At 36.4% G+C, this 17574-nt stretch overlaps 1 long non-coding RNA gene across 1 annotated transcript in view; it reads right to left on the bottom strand.

Moving 5' to 3' along the window:
• Positions 1 to 16535, bottom strand: part of LOC114459065 (uncharacterized) — a 38755-nt gene extending 22220 nt beyond the window's left edge. Inside the window, exons 1-2 of the long non-coding RNA XR_003673206.1 lie at positions 16444 to 16535; positions 13109 to 13199 (exon numbers count right to left, since the gene is read on the bottom strand). This is a non-coding gene — a long non-coding RNA (uncharacterized LOC114459065). The remainder of the gene's footprint in view (positions 1 to 13108; positions 13200 to 16443) is intronic.
• Between the last annotated feature and the right edge of the window lie 1039 nt (positions 16536 to 17574).

Raw genomic sequence — 17574 nt, 5'->3', positions numbered from 1 at the left:
TAAAATTTTTTTCAACATTTTCAACATTTTCAAATTTTTCAAATTTTTCAACCCATTTCAACTTCTTTCAACTTTCTTCAATTTTTTTTCAAACAAAACCAACTTCTTTCAACTTTTTCAACCGCATTGCTAATATTAATATTCTGCTCTTCATCATCACTCCTCCTCTTCATCACCAATCCTCCTCTTGTGAGGAGTTTGCAGGTTCTCTTTTCACATCTCAAACTAATATCTGTAACTGCTCGGTCATTCTTTAAGCGATTTCCACCATTCAAACTTTCCCATGTTTCAAATAATCTGCTCTTCGTCATCACTCCTCCTCTTCATCACAAATTCACCTTTAGTGTGGGGTTTGCATGTTCTCATTCAGACTCAGAACTTAGTTCTTTCACAGCTCAGCCATTTTCCAACGGATTTCAACATTTCAAACTTTGACATGTTCAGCTGTTTGTTCACTTTCAGGTCATACTGGGATTTTTAGACACACTACTGTGTGACCTGGACTTCTAACTGGTTTAACTGGTTTTCCCCTTCAAACTGGGATTTTGACACATACTGCTGTCTAAACTGGACTTCTAACTGGTTACACTGCTTTTTCCCTTCATACTGGGGTTTGTACTCATACTACTGTATAAACTGGACTTCTAACTGGTGGTACTGGTTTTTCAAGGTTTACTGGTTTTACTGTTTACTGGGCTAATGTTAATGGTAGTGTAATGCTAATGCTAGGATAATGGTAATACAAGGCTATTGCTAATGCTAGGCTATTGCTAATGCTAGGCTATTGCTAATACTAGGTTAATGCTAATGCTAGGACAATGTTAAAGCTAGCACAATACTAATGCCAGCGCAATGCTAATGCCAGCGCAATGCTAATGCTAGCGCAATGCCAATGCTAGCGCAATGCCAATGCTAGCGCAATGCTAATAGTAGCACAATGCTAATGCTAGCGCAATGCTAATGCTAGCGTAATGCTAATGCTAGCACAATGTTAATGCTAGCGCAATGCTAATGCTAGCACAATGCTAATGCTAGCACAATGCTAATGCTAGCACAATGCTAATGCTAGCGCAATGCTAATGCTAGCGCAATGCTAATGTTAGCGCAGTGCTAGCGCAATGCTAATGCTAGCGCAATGCCAATGCTAGCGCAATGCTAATGCTAGCACAATGCTAATGCTAGCACAATGCTAATGCCAGGGCAATGCTAATGCTAGCGCAATGCTAATGCTAGCGCAATGCTAATGCTAGCACAATGCTAATGCTAGCGCAATGCTAATGCTAGCACAATGCTAATGCTAGCGCAATGCTAATGCTAGCACAATGCTAACGCAATGCTATTGCTAGCGCAATGCTATTGCTAGCGCAATGCTATTGCTAGCGCAATGCTAATGCTAGCGCAATGCTAATGTTAGCGCACTGCTAATGTTAGAGCAATGCTAATGCTAGCGCAATGCTATCGTTAGCGCAATGCTAATGCTTGCACAATGCTAATGCTAGCACAATGCTAATGTTTGCGCAATGCTAGCGCAATTCTAATGCTAGCGCAATGCTAATGCTAGCACAATGTCAATGTTAGCGGAATGCTAATGCTAGCACAATGCTAATGCTAGCGCAATGCTAATGCTAGCACAATGCTAATGCTAGCACAATGCTAATGCTAGCACAATGCTAATGTTAGAGCAATGCTAATGCTAGCGCAATGCTATCGTTAGCGCAAAGCTAATGCTAGCGCAATGCTAATGCTAGCACAATGCTAATGTTTGCACAATGCTAGCACAATTTTAATGCTAGCGCAATGCTAATGCTAGCACAATGCCAATGTTAGCGCAATGCTAATGCTAGCACAAAGTTAATGCTAGCGCAATGGTACTGCTAGCACAATGCTATTGCTAGCGCAATGCTAAGGTTCAAATTTTTCAACCCATTCCAACTTCTTTCAACTTTTTTAACTTTCTTCAATTTTTTTCAACTAAAACCAACTTCTTTCAACTTTTTCAACCAAAACGTACTGCATCCTCACTTGCATTTCCTTCAGGAAATGCAAATATTCTAGTTGTTAATGTTTTTCCACCAAGCTAGTGAAGCTATTGTTTTTGGGTTTTTTTTCTTCACAATTTCAGCTCCTTAATATTGCATTTTTATTTAAATTTACATTTTTAATTACACTGACTGAACCAGTGGTATTGGGAGTCAGATTGTATATTATTTATTTACTAAGCTAGAGAAGCCGTATTTCACTAAACCATTTTAAAGAGATTTCTGTTTATTTTTAATGTTTACCAACCAAGCAATTGAAGCTATTTTTTTTTCTCAATTTCATTTCCTTCATTATTTAATTTTTATTTACTTTTACATTGTTAATTGCACTGACTGAACCAGTTAAATTTGTTATGTTTTACATGTTACTTGACCAAGCTAGAGAAACTATTGGTTAGAGATTATTGTACTGGTGTGGAGTTATTAAATAAACAAGTAACTCAGTACATTTATATTTGCTTATTAAAAGAAAAAAAAAAAACAAAAAAAAAAAAAAACATAATTAATTTATATATCGGCTCAGTATCGGCCAATAGGAAACACCAGATATTGGTATCGGAGGTGAAAAAAGCAGATTGGTGCATCCCTAGTCATAATAATAACAGCATTTATGTATAAAATTTCCAGTAAAGTGTGACCTCATTTTCTCAGCCAAATCAGATGCTCTGAAGGGCCAGATTTGGCCTCCAGGCCTTGAGTTTGACACATGTGATGTAGAGTTTTCTCTTAGGGGAATGTCCATTATATGTTTACATTTGAGTAGTTTTTTTTCTGTGTCTTTGTGCTATGCTATGCTTGTCTTTTCCTTTGTGTATCACAATGACAGTCCGTCACCAGTTTACAGTGTGGCACCAGTATGTGGACAAAGATGGAGGACAACGCCACCTTTGGACTTTCACCCAATGAAATATAACACAAGGCACTCAGGCCTGTATGTTAACATGGTCCCATTTCATAAGTGACGTGATTACTAAAGCTTTTAAAAACCATTTTAAACTGCATTCACACAAAAAGGGAAGAAAAAGGAACACAGTATAAAATGATCAGTGCTAAGGCTAACCATGAAGAAGAGGAGGTAATGCTGAGGGATCTCAGGGAAAATAAAACAACGCATTCACTAATAAACAATGAAAACTGGAGTATTAGCATTTCCTGAAGAAAATGCAAGTGAAGATGCAGGTGCTGGCCCACATCACACTGCATTAGCTTAGCATTAGCTTTAGCATTAACTTAGCATTAACTTTAGCATTAACTTAGCATTAGCTTTAGCATTAACTTTGCATTAATATTAGCCTAACGTTAGCAATAACCTAGCATTAGCAATAGCCTAGCATTAGCATTAGACAAACATTAGCACTAACTGAATATTAACTTAGCATTAGCTTTAGCATTAGTATTAGCCTCGCGTTAGCAATGACCTGCTGGCTCTGGGCCCGCTGGCGGCTGCCCGTTCGGTGCGGCTCTGGCCGTCTACTGGGGTCTCAGGTGGGGGGTTCTCTGGGCCATCTCCTCGGGGGATTGGGTGCGGGGGTGGGGGTGGTGGGGTGGATGTCATAGGGGGGGCCTTGGGGTTGGGGGTTGGGGTCGGTGGCGGGATGCGCTGGGTGCTCGGCTCCTTGGAGCTTTCTCAGATGTGTGTGTGGGGGCCGATGGCTGCTACTCGGCGTGGGATTTTGGGGGCGTCTGGGGGGATGCTCGGCCGTGGGGGGGTGGCCTGGGGCTCCTTGGCCCCCACTCTTTCTGCTAGCCTGGCTGCATCTGCGGGCCCAGAGCGGTTCCTGGGTTTGCGGTAGGGGTTTTTGCACATATACTGGTATACGATGCACTGGCACGCCTTGGGATGTGGGATAAAACTCATACTGGGCTTAACTTTAGACACGATCCCAAATATCTGATTCAGGTACTACCACTCACTCATTCCCCCTGTCCACAGCCACCACCATTATAGCTAAGCTTCACACTTGTCACCAGATTGGCTTGATTACACAACATAATAAGCACAATATATTCTACAACATCTTCACATCTCACTCTCAGGTTAAAATAATCCTTTTTTAAAATAATCAACCCTTTCTATTTCCTGCTTTGAGTTTCTCCTCCCTGCTCCCTTCCTCCTCCACCCCATCCACCTCTACCTAGGTGTAACACTGCTCTCCCTTTTTATATTCTCCCTCTAATAAAATATTTCTTACTCTTCCTTAGGGAGGGCTGGTGATGGTCACAATTAAGCAATACAAAAAATCTATTTATTTCATTGCAATAACAAAACATGCATTGCTGTCTCATAATGATTACACTTCTTGTAGTGTTGACCTTTGACAGCATGTGCAGACAAGTGGAAAAAAAAAAAAAAAGAATATAGACACTTATGGTGATTTGTACAACCAGCAACAGAGCCATTTGTGTGTCTAGCTCTGAGTGAGAAACACCACTGCTATCTCACTAATGGACACACCAAACTCCACCTCGGGGATGAACACCCCCCTCTCAGATGTCTCCTATCAGCGCTCAGAGGAGGTCGGCCTATGAAAATCACTCCTTTGGTGACATCACGACAGGAGCTGAATCTGAACAGCTGAAATTTTAGGTGACCCCATATGGGGTTCCAACCCAAAGGTTGAAAAGGGCTGATTTAGTTGCTCCTGAATAGACTTATGTCTATAGTTTTGATCATTTCCAGTCATCTCAGGCCTGGGGAGGGACCATCACTGACTCTTTTTTTGTTTATTTTCCTCTCTCTTTCTCTCCAGTACCCCCTGTAGTGCCATGGCGTACCTCTAGGGGTACACGTACCCCCATTTGAGAAACAGGTATCTAGGTGAATACCTAGATACCTGATTGATTTGATGATGGTGTGTTCTAACCAGGGTGTGACCCCAGGGTTGGGCTCAGACCAACATCCACCACTTATTTCATTAGATCCAGAACCTACTTTTTAATATTTATTTTCCTCAGCATCTCATTTGCTTTTAGGTGTTTTGATTTAAAGCAGAACGAAGTAACTTTTTCACCTTAATAATCCTTCACGTGGTCCCTGTGAGGGTAACACAAGTGTTTATGGGGTGATTGGGGAGTCTTTCATCTCCCCCTGCTGTCTCTGGCCAGAAAACAGCACTTACAACTTTCCCTACTTACGACCCGGTGGCAAGACGTACTGCTTTACGACGGCCCAGTACAAACTAATGCTAGATTATGACCAGCCCCATGGATGCACATGGTTGTCTACTAATTTACTTTTCTCAAACTTATAAGCAAAAACAAAGCAGAGAAGACCTTTGTCTGAGGAACGGAGCAACTCCATGCAGTGACAGCTCAGCAGCAACACTCACTGTCGTCACAGCAACAGGCACACACACACACACACACACACACACACACACACACACACACACACACACACACACACACACACACACACACACACACACACACACACACACACACACACACACACACACACACACACACCAAATGCTCCATCAGGCAGCACACACACAAATATCCATCCATCCATCCATTTTCAGAGCCACTTTGTCAGCACACAAACAAGCACACACACATTTCCACACTTCCGTATTACTCCCACATCATTCATTTATTTTACTTGTCTCTCTTCCTCATACTGTTCACATGGTCACATGGGACTATATGTGTGAAAGCACCCTTAGTGTCACTGTTGTATTAGGATTTTTCAGTGATCGGGTTGCTACTGTCTTGGGAGAGCAAAGGTGTGCATGTAGCTGTGGGGTGGGGTAGTGGGCGGGGGTGTTTTTACAACAGTGATATAACCAAAAGGACCTTTAGGGGGAGCTCTGAGCTCAAGTTCCTTAGTTCAGCTTTAATGTTGAAGTATTCTATATATTTTTTTTATTTAACTTTTTTTTCTCATTGTCTGCACATGCTATCAAAGGTCAACACTACGAGAAGTGCAATATTTTTAAGACCGCAATGCATGTTTTGTTATTACAATTAAATAAATTAGTCCAGTGCCCGTTGGAAGTATGCATTCATGTAGTGGGAGGAGCTTCTAAATAGAAGTTGGTTGTATGTATAAAAGTTGTATGGTTATTAATATGTCAATAAACATTGGGATGTGATTGATCTTAATACAAGTTTAAGAACATTAAAGAAAATTCAAAGCAATACATTCTGTATGCAATACATATCAACACATTTTTAAATACATTAATGTTGGCCTTAACTACATCAAAAAGCAGATAAACTAGTTGTTTACACTCATATTTAAAACAAATTAACGTTAAGATAAAAAATTATTCATGCAACTAAATAAACATATATTGTACACATACTGTACATATGACGGTGTACTGTATAAATATTGTAAATCAATGCCGTTATTGATGACAAATTACCAAAAATCCCAGTTATGTCACTAGGAATCATTTGATTCTAATTTCCCACCAATAACTTCCTGTGAAATAATTCATCTACATGAATCACATGATGGTCAAACATTTTAAACTTCTATTGTTACAATTCTCTCTCTATAAACATCTCTGACACAGTCTGATTCCTCCAGCTCATGCTGGTCACCAGTTTGCTCACACACTGCTCTGAGATGACATCCCATCTTTAAACCACTCCATGCCTTCATAGGACAACATCTCTATGTGGTGCTGATTGTAAAGTTGTGCAAGTTAAAATAAACAGCAACTTTTGCAACATTTAGCAACAAAACACATTTAAAAAACTTATTTTTGACCAGATTTACAGCAATATTTTTTTTAAAATTTGTGATAGTTTTTTTCTTTTAAAAATGTAATGTCAATGTTAAATCTAAATGTTAAATATATATATGAATCTAAATTTTTAATCTTAAATCTAAATGTACTTCTAAAGCTAAATGTTGAATCTACATAATACATGTTAAATCTAAATGTTTAACCTAAATGTCATGGGTGAAACTAAATGTATAGCTCAAATGCAAATTCACCAAAAGCACCAAAATAAAAGTATATTTAAATGTAATATCTAGACTTAACATTTAGATTTTAATTCAATATTTAATATTTAGATTTAGATTGACATTATCTTTTTACAAGAAAACAATTTTCACAATTTTCACAAATATTGCTGTAAATCTGGTTAAAATATTTACTTTTTTTTGCTAAATATTACAAAAAGTTGCTGTTTCATTTAGCATGCACAACTTTAATATTGGCACCTCATACATCAATGAAATATTTATGTAAATGTTTTTGTAATTGTTTTCTATCTACTTTGTGTGAATCAGGAAGCCCTGTGGAGAGAGGAGAGAGACAAGAAGAAGCTGACAGCCCTGCAGGACAACATTTCAGGCCTCTACAGCTCCTTAGACGTAGTTTGGACAGTAAGACGCCATTATTTTATGATATTTTAGATATTCTAGAGAACATTATTCACTGTTCTTTGATGCATTGCTGGATGTTGTGTTGATCACGTGTACTGGGTTGTGTTTGCCTGGTGTTGTCTCAGAGACATTTGCAGCCTGTGGTTTGGTGCTTCTGTTTCCGCTCTATCTAGGCTGTAATAAACTGTCAGTCTTACACAGGAATGTGTGCCTCTGTTCATGTGTGCTGTGTATCTTTATTAGTTTCCAGGATCCTGTAACTGTAGTGCATGAAAAGAAATTATCATTTACTTTTTTGTTTGTAATGTTAATGTGTTAAAGCTGTTTGATTTTGTGTTGCTTCTATTTTATGTAGCAAATGTTCTGTGGGTGTGTGTGTGTGTGTGTGTGTGTGTGTGTGTGTGTGTGTGTGTGTAGACAGTGAAATATGCAGTGATAAGTTCTTTTTTTATATATACAGTATATCCTGATACTTTCAAGCTATACCACGATATACAATATATATCTCGATATTTTGCCCTTGCCTTGAGATGATGCTTTGATGCATAAAATGGAACCAGAATGTCAATACTTAATATATATATAAATAATGTTTACTCTGTGATGTAATTGGGGTTTCCTCTAATAGCATAGCGTGCCTGTTACAGTAGTTCAATTTTTCAGAGTCAAATCCTTAAAATAAGGTAAGTCAATTAAAGCCACGTCACACAGGGACCTTTATTAACATAAGTGTAGAGAACAATATCAACATTTATAAAATAAATAATGTGCATTTGTGCACATTTTAAAAACAACTTCTGCCGACCAAAGTGCTGTACATTTTTTTATTATTATAATTAACAATCAATTATTTATCTATTATCACTGCCAAATGTGAATTTATCAGATACCTAATATAAAAACAGTTGCCATTAGTAACACGCGCGCACGCACGCACGCACGCACACACGCACACACACACGCGCTGTAATGATGGCCTTTTGAAGATTATCCCCATAAAGGAGCCATGGTAACCATGGTAACGTAAGGTCAGAGTTGAGTCAGACCTACCTACTTCCTGATTTGTACTGAGTGCATGGATGGAGCTTTATTTTACCATCCTGTCTGAAATGACATAAGCAGTGTTTGATCTTTCCCTGCTTACAATAAACATGCAGTGTGACGTAACGTGTTGTTTTGAGTTCTGTTTACAACATTATTGACCCACGGAGACCTCTGGATCACTACAGCTCACACACACACACACACACACACACACACACACACACACACACACACACACACACACACACACACACACACACACACACACACACACACACACACACACAGTTTTACTCAGCATTATGCCTGTCATAGACTTTCTCATTATGGGGACCATGTCCTTAGTAATATGGTAGGCTAATGCTTTGGTAATCTCGCCCCACTTTTAAGGCACAGCACGAGTCATTGAATCTTTCAGCGTAGTTTGTTTTGGCTGCAATCAGAGGGACAGAGCAAGAGGGGGTTAAGAGGGACAGATAGTAGGAGGAGAATAAAACATACTGGTGGCTTTATGGAAAAAAAAAACTTTTAATGTTACGTTAATTATATCAATATTACGATATAGTCCTATGCTATATCTCCTGAATAAATATATCGATATTTATTAAAAACTTGATATATGGCCCAGCCATAGTTCTGTCTCATACAGAGAAGCTCCGTGACCTGGAGATAAAGTACAACTGGGTCAATCCCTCTACTATTCGAATCCATGCAGACGACGGCAAATTTCAACTGCTCCGTTCTCCTGATGAGGTGGAGGTGTACATCCGCAACGTATCCAAATGATCCACACGACTCTGGTCTGTAAACCTTCTTTCATGCGTGTCACTTATATTTAAGTTTCTGAGCTGCTGCGACTGACTGTTGACTGTTGTCACGCTGTTCTCTGTTTGCCGTAAACGGTGGCTGTCGTGATTCAATCACGTGATGCAAATCCCGTCTATTTGACTGTTTGGAGCAGCAGATTCGACTGTTTTAAAGACAATAATATTAATGGTTGTGTAGTTTCTGTTTCTGTTACATTTATTAGGGTTTATTTATTTTTTCTCTAACAAATCCTATGTCATTGATTGATATACATTTTGGTATGCTATCTAGTTTAAGAAGATTTTCCCTAATTTAATATTGCAGAATGAGATTTCTGTTTTGTTTTTGCTGCTGTTTGTTGTTTCTTGTATTATGTACTGTATGTGTGACTGTGTGGTGGTGTGGAAGTGTATGTATGACTATAAGTGCTCTTGACTGGTTGTTCTCACTCTTATTTGTTGTAAATCGCTTTATATTTTTTTTCTATATTTTCTTTTTTATTAAGTATGGTTAATGGTCTTAAAATGATTCATGTGAACATTAGAAGCTTACTTCCTAAAATCGACCAATTGAGAGCCTGGATAACTTACAATAAACCTAGCATTATTACAATATCTGAAACATGGCTTTCTTCTAGCATCTCTGACAATGATATTCATCTGGAGAATTATACTTTGTACAGAGCAGACCGAGGCTCTAGAGGCGGCGGCGTAGCCACCTTTATAGCATCTAATCTTCAATCTCTGCTTATTCACCCAAAAGAAAAACCAGTGCACTTTGAAGGTCTGTTTGTAAAAGTTATTTTACATGAAAATAAACAATTAATCATTGGTAATATTTACAGATCTCCTAACTCCCCTTCTGATTCTGTGAAAAATATATTGTCTACAGTTTCATCCTTAGGCCGTAATAATGAGATGATATTAGTGGGTGACTTTAACATAAACTGGTTGGCTCCTTACTCTGCATCTGAGCGAAACATTTTTAATAGCTCAAACTTTTCCCAGTTGATTAATGACCCTACAAGAATTAGTCCCACATCACAATCTCTTCTTGATCTGATCTTAGTAACTCACCCTGAGCTTTTTAGCCTCTGGTGTGTTATCTGACTGTTTTAGGGATCACTGTATTGTGTATTGTATATGGAAAATTAAACCTCCATGTCTCTCCCCAAAAATTATTAAAGTTTGTAGAACAAAATGGTTAAACAGTGAAAACTTTATTAACGATATTTTAAATATTAACTGGGACAGACTTTTTTTAATACCTTCCATAAATGAAGCCTGGGACTATTTCTCCTCTGAACTTCTAAATGTTATTAATCTTCATGCTCCATTTACAGAAATCACAGTTAAAGGAAGCCATCTTCCCTGGGTGAATGGAGAACTCCTCAGTCTGTTTAGACAACGGGATAAGGCCTGGTCAACTTTTAATCACACTAAGCTTGCTGCTGACTGGGATGTATATCGACACCTGTGAAATATATGTACCACGCAAACTAGAAATGCTAGATCAAATTATTATAAAAACAGTCTTACAAATAACTTTAAACATCCTAAACAGTTTTGGAAGCAAATAAACAAATTATCAGGTAAATCTAACTCTGCAACTCATAATATGCTTATTAATGATGTAATTACTAATGACTCTGGTGCGATTGCTTCTGCCTTTAGCCAACATTTGTCACAACTTCCACAGGTCCATTCTCCTCCCCATGCTTCACTTTCTTCCTCTAATGCTCCATCTAGCAGCAGTTTCTCATTCAGTAGGGTAAGCCCAGCTGTAGTAGAGCAGATCATAAATGAACTTTCTCATAGCAGTGCTGGTCCAGACGGCATTAAGACCAAGTTTATCAAGCTTGCCTCTCATGTTCTATGTTTTCCTTTAGCCGATTTGTTTAACTTATCATTTAGTACATGTGAAGTTCCCTCTGCCTGGAAATATGCAAAGGTCATCCCCCTGCATAAAGGAGGTGACACTAGTAATGTAAATAACTACAGACCAATCTCTATGATAAACAGTATTGTTAAAGTCTATGAGAAAATAGTCTTTAATCAACTATCAGAACACCTCTCAACCAATAACCTCTTATCTCCATTTCAATCTGGCTTTAGAAAACACTTCTCTACTACATCTGCTTTATTAAAATTTACCAATGATATTTTCTCTGGCTTTGACAATAATCTGCTTACTGGTGCTATATTATAGATCTCACCAAAGCGTTTGATATGGTCGATCACTATTTGCTTTCAGACAAGCTTCATTCTATAGGCCTGGATAGGTCTTCGCTCCTCTGGTTCAATTCTTACCTTCATCATCGGCAGCAGTGTGTGTTTTACAATGGCAGCTACTCTGAATTTTTATTTATTGAGAAAGGTGTTCCGCAGGGTTCTTCTCTTGGCCCACTTTTATTTTCAATATTTATTAATGATCTCCCTCTTGCATGCAATGACTGTAACATCCAACTTTATGCTGATGACACTGTGATTTATTCTGCAAAATCCAATATCTCTGATATAAATCACTCTATTCAACATGACTTTAATGTAGTTCAATCCTGGCTACAATCTAATAAACTATTACTCAATAACTCAAAATCAAATCTTATGTTGTTCCAGAAGCGTGTTCGCCCAGTTTCAGCCAATGAGATTAAACTTACTTTTTCTGATTTGTCACCAGTCCCAGTTGTTGATCAGTTTAAATATCTTGGTCTATGGCTAGACTCCTCACTGTCATTTAAAACTCATATACAAACTATTACAAACAAAATTTCTTATCGCTTAAAATTGCTTTATCAATCAGTTAATTGTTTTAGTTACTCAGTTAGAAAAAGGATAATTTCCCAATTGATTCTTCCCATTATTGATTACAGTGATATTATTTATCAAAACACCACTGCCACGATTCTCCAACCACTTAATGTCACTTAATAGTCTGTGTAGATTTATCGTCTGCTGTCCCTTCAGAACTCACCACTGCCAAATGTATGAACATATGTCATGGTTCTCTCTGGCATCTAGACGACAGCTTCACTGGCTATTATTTATATTTAAATGTATTAATTTAAGTTTTCCTGATTATTTAAAACAATATATAATTCCTTTCAGATCGTCATACAGTTTGCGTCATGCTGATCAACCATATCTTGTAGTCCCTAGAGTCAAAAAAGAAGTCGGTAAATTTTCATTCAAATATAAAGCTCCATTTGACTGGAACATTCTCCCATTATCGATCCGCTCTCTAACCTCTGTCTCTGTTTAAAAATGCTCTTGTCCTCCATCTCCAGAATATCTGTCAGTGTTTTTGATCATAGGCTATGTAACCTAAACCTTTTTATTTATTTAATCTAATGAAAGTTCTTACTATCATTAGATAGCTACTATTAATGATATCACTATTATTACTTATTTATTTTTTGTATAAAATATTTACTGTTTTGAACAACTGTCAAATGTATACTGTGTGTGTGTGGGTGTGTATGTGTGTGTGTCTATCTATACTTTGTTGTATTTATTATTTCTGAAATACTGAATTCTTGTATTGTCTACTCTGCTGTATCTGTCATCTTATGTAAGTTGAGGACCCCCTCAAAAACGAGATGTTCCATCTCAAGGGGCTTATCCTCCAATAAATAAATAAAATAAATAGATCAATAAAATAAAACATTTTCCAACAGTCTGCTACATTACAACAACCATTCTTTTCCTTTCTAACCTCCACAGTCTCACTGCAGAGAAGATTTGCTGAAAAGTAAAATCAAGACTCTGGAGTCACAGTTACATCATGTCTACATGCAGGTGAGCAGCAGCTGCTAAAGAAGCAAAGAATCAATTTCTGTGTAAGTGTAAAAGTAGATGTTACTCTTTACCTTTGTTTGACACTTTCTGTGATGTCTCTCTCCTTCCTCAGAAGCGTCTCACTGACAGCGTGTGACGTGTCAGCCAGCTTACACTTAATGTCTGGAAAAAAAAACCCAAAAAATGTCTAATGATTAGTGCACGTGCAGAAGTGGTGGAGACCGCCCCTATTTAAATAAGCGTTTTGCTTGTTTAATGTGGAGAGGTGAGTGCACAGAAGCACAATGACATTTGAGGAAAATCTGTGTATCATTAGTTCATTTGTTTTTTTTTTTATTATGTAACAAAAACATGAAAAACGAAAAACACACTCATTTGATATTTGTTTCCAAAACCAAAAAGAAAAAACGGAAAATGCCTTGTTTTTCAATTTCAAGCTCTTTTGCTTGGGTACAGAAAACAAAAAACGGAAAATGAACACCTGTATTCATTTTCTCCATTACCGATTGGCCAAAGTATGTGAAGAAATGAATAATAAATAGCATAAAAATAGAGAGAGTGAATAAAATATAATTTCTTGGAAGTCACATATACAGTACATTGCAGCCAAAATAGCAACGTCAATCACAATATTACAAAAAGTATTTTTTTTTTTTAAATCAGTCATCACTATACACCTTGTTCTGTTCCTTCATTCTCCCATTTATTACTGACTGTGTGAACATGTGGAGAACACATATAAAACAAATATGGACTTAATATTCAAAGGTCATAAAAGAGCAATAAAAACAGTAAATAAAAGCACATGGAGAGAACCATCAAACCTACTCTTCATCAAACTGAAGGCACTGAAATTCTAGGATTTATTCAACCACAAAACTATTCACATTGTGATCAAAACAAATCACAATCAATGACCAAAGGGTTTCCAAAAGTTATTTCAAATAAGAGAAAATAAAGACAATGTGAGGGTGATATACATGTTAAAAACAGCCTGTATGAACCAACACATAAACACACTGTATATCAGTCAAAGGTGTTCATCTATAGAACCATTACAGTGAAGAAATGAAAACCTGTACATCACTGAAATAGTTCAATCATACTGTATGTTTACAAACCAAGCTCCTCTTTCAAAGAACAATGTAGAAAGAACAATTATAATTACGTCTTCAATTACAACTTAATTACCATTACGGTCACTAGCATTTTTTCCAATTACAATTAAAATTACAATTGTTGTTTTTCCCCTTAATGTTAATTACAATTATGTTCTCAATGACTGAAGTTCAAATTCAGTTCATCACAATTATTGAGCCTTTAATAAATAAACCTGGTATTAATATTTATGGTGTGGACGTCTGAGCCTTTTTTCTGTCAGCACTGTAAATCTGAACGTTCAAAGTCATTAAATAGATTAAGTAGTTTACACTAAAAGTTATAGAAAAAGTTCTACTAACTTCATTATGTTAAGTTGGTGAAACAAGTTCTTTTTTTTTGAATAACTTTGACTAATATTTTTTGAGTAAATGGAACTACATTAAACATAACTTAAAAACACAACTTAAGTTCAATTTAATATACATTACATGCTAAGAATGATAAAGTTATTTCTGTTGTTTTAAATGGTGATTATTAAAAAAAAAAAACTTACTTCATATAACACTTTAATATAAATGTTATCAAAAAGTACAAGTAGCCGATCATCCAACCTTTTAAGTTCTGGAAAAAAAATATTTTTAAGTTAATCAACTTTAAAAAAAATTTTTTAAAAATCTGGCAATGAATTGCCTGAATGTTTTTTAGTTGTGGTAACTTATTCATGTTTACAGTGAGTATAGCATAGATTTTATTTATTTAATGGTAAAATGATCCTCAAGTGAAGTGAAAACCTGATATGAAACATATTTTAATCGTTGTTAACTACATGTGTGTAAGCCATAGAACTGTAAAATGGTTCCACAGGTTCACGTTTCATTAATTTGTAATTGATAGTTAAAAATAAATAAAAATCATGACAATTACAAAGTCAAATTTTCTAAACTCAATTACAATCAATTATGATTACGACAGCAACATATTGTATTTCAGTTATAATTCTGATTCTAATTCCGTTGTAACTGTAATGAATAATGAATTGTAATTGTAATAGCAGCAGATGATTGACAGCAGTGGATCCACATGGTTGAGTCAGTGTGTGATCAGAGTGAAACTGCTCATCAGACACTCACTGATTCCTCACCTCACATCAGCTCAGAGCCTTTTCAGCTGCTGCTGTAGAGAAGAAGCTGCGTCTGTGTGTCTGTCACCAGCTCACAGTGTGAACACAGCAGAGTGACGTTAGAGTGTTAGAGCGAGGGACATTTGCAGCCTGTGGTTTGGTGCTTCCTGTTTCCGCTCTAACTAGGCTGCAAAGAATGGCTGTAAACTGCCAGTCTTACACAGGAAAGTGTGCCTCTGTTCATGTGTGCTGTGTATCTTTATCAGTTTCCAGGATCCTGTAACTGTAGTGCATGAAAATAAACTATCATTTACTTTTGTGTTTGTAATGTTAATGTGTTAAAGCTGTTTGATTTTATGTTGCTTCTATTTTATGTAGCAAATATTCTCTGTGTGTGTGCGTGTGCCCCTGTGTGCGCAGAGTAGACAGTGAAACATACAGTAATAGGTTCTGCCTAGGGCTGGGCGATATGGCCATTTTTTAAATATCTCAATATTTTCAACTTATACCACGATATATGATATATATCTGGATATTTTGCCCTTGCCTTGAGATGATGCTTTGTTGCATAAAATTCAACCAGAATGTCAATACTTAATATATATACATATATATTAATGTTTATTCTGTGACGTAATTGGGGTTTCCTCTATTACTATTATAACATAATGTACCTGTTAGTTCCTGTTTTTCAGAGGAAAATCCTTAAAATAAGGTCAGTCAGTTAAAGCCACATGTCTGTCACACAGGGACCTTTATAACATAAGTGTAAAGAACAATATCAACATTTTTAAAACAAATTATGTGCATTTTGTACACACTTTAAAAACATTGTATTATTAAAATTAACTATCAATTATTTAATTATTATTACTGACAAATGTGAATTAATCAGATACATAATATATAAACAGTTGCCACTACTAACACGCGCACACACACACACACAGACGCGCTGTAATGATGGCCTTCTGAGGACTGTCCCTATAAAAGAGCCATGGTAACCATGGTAACGTAAGGTCAGAGTTGACTCAGATCTGCCTTCTTCCTGGCTTATTTTCCTTTCTAACCTCCACAGTCTCACTGCGGAGAAGATTTGCTGAAAAGTAAAATCAAGACTGTGGAGTCACAGTTACAAAGAAGCAAACAATCAATTTCTGTGTAAGATTAGATGTTGCTCTTTACCTTTGTTTGACACTTTCTGTGATGTCTCTCTCCTTCCTCAGAAGTGTCTCACTGACAGCGTGTGACGTGTCAGCCATGCAGCTTACACTGAATGTCTGAAAAAAGAACCATAAAACGTCTAATGATTAGTGCACGTGCAGAAGTGGTGGACACGCCCCTATTGAAATGAGCGTTTTGCTCGTTCAATTTGGAGATGCGAGTGCACAGAAGCACACAGACATTTGAGGGAGTTACATTAGAGACAGATGGACTTCTCTGTCTGCTGCACAAACATTTAATAATGTAGAAAACTAAATAAACAAATCAAAATGTAAAAAAAAAATAAATAAATAAACAGCAACTTTTATTTATTTATTTTTTTATTATGTATTAAATTTTCTTACATTCAACAAGTTTTATATGTTTTTATATTAAAAATGTTAAGTGAGTCTTAGTCATCCATGGCTTACCAGGTTGATTATTTTGTGCAATCATTTGAAGATTGTAAAAAAGGTATTGTTTGCCTTTTTTTCTAAAAATTATTCTATATTTTATTAATTAAGTGCAGTTGACATGTTTGCAGATCATTTTTCACTGAACATGAAAAGTGTCACATTAAGTGGTAAAGCCACACATTGGTTAGGATTGTGTTAATGTGCACAATGAAATGTGTGTGATTACAGATGTATATACTTATGTTTACGTCATACTCATTCAGTAGAATTCAGTAATAAGTTTATAGCTGTAAGACGACTCAACATCTTTTATGCTTATTAATGCTAAAATAGTTTAATGTTGTACCGTAATGGTTTGAAACTGCCCTATTGAGTGATTAGCTGCTTGCTCTATTTCTTTTAGTTAATCTGTGATATTTTATTGAATTTAGGTGTTATGTTATTATCATGTATATATGGCAAAGGATAAAAAAACAGTTAAAATTAAGAGAAAAAGAAAATGTAATTCTCTACTATTTTAACTACAGCATTTTCCTATTATTTATTATTTTTGACCCAGAGTATTTAAAATAAACATGCATGAAGATTAGTCTTTGAAAAAAAACTACACCGTGTTTTTTTTTTGTGCTTGACAAAACATTTAATTAAAAACAGCAAACTTCTAAAAATAGAAATATTTACAAAATAAGTTCAAAGT

This window comes from Gouania willdenowi, unplaced genomic scaffold, assembly GCF_900634775.1.
Source record: "Gouania willdenowi unplaced genomic scaffold, fGouWil2.1 scaffold_249_arrow_ctg1, whole genome shotgun sequence".
NCBI lineage: Eukaryota > Metazoa > Chordata > Actinopteri > Blenniiformes > Gobiesocidae > Gouania > Gouania willdenowi.
This window is presented reverse-complemented; position numbering and strand designations above follow the sequence as displayed.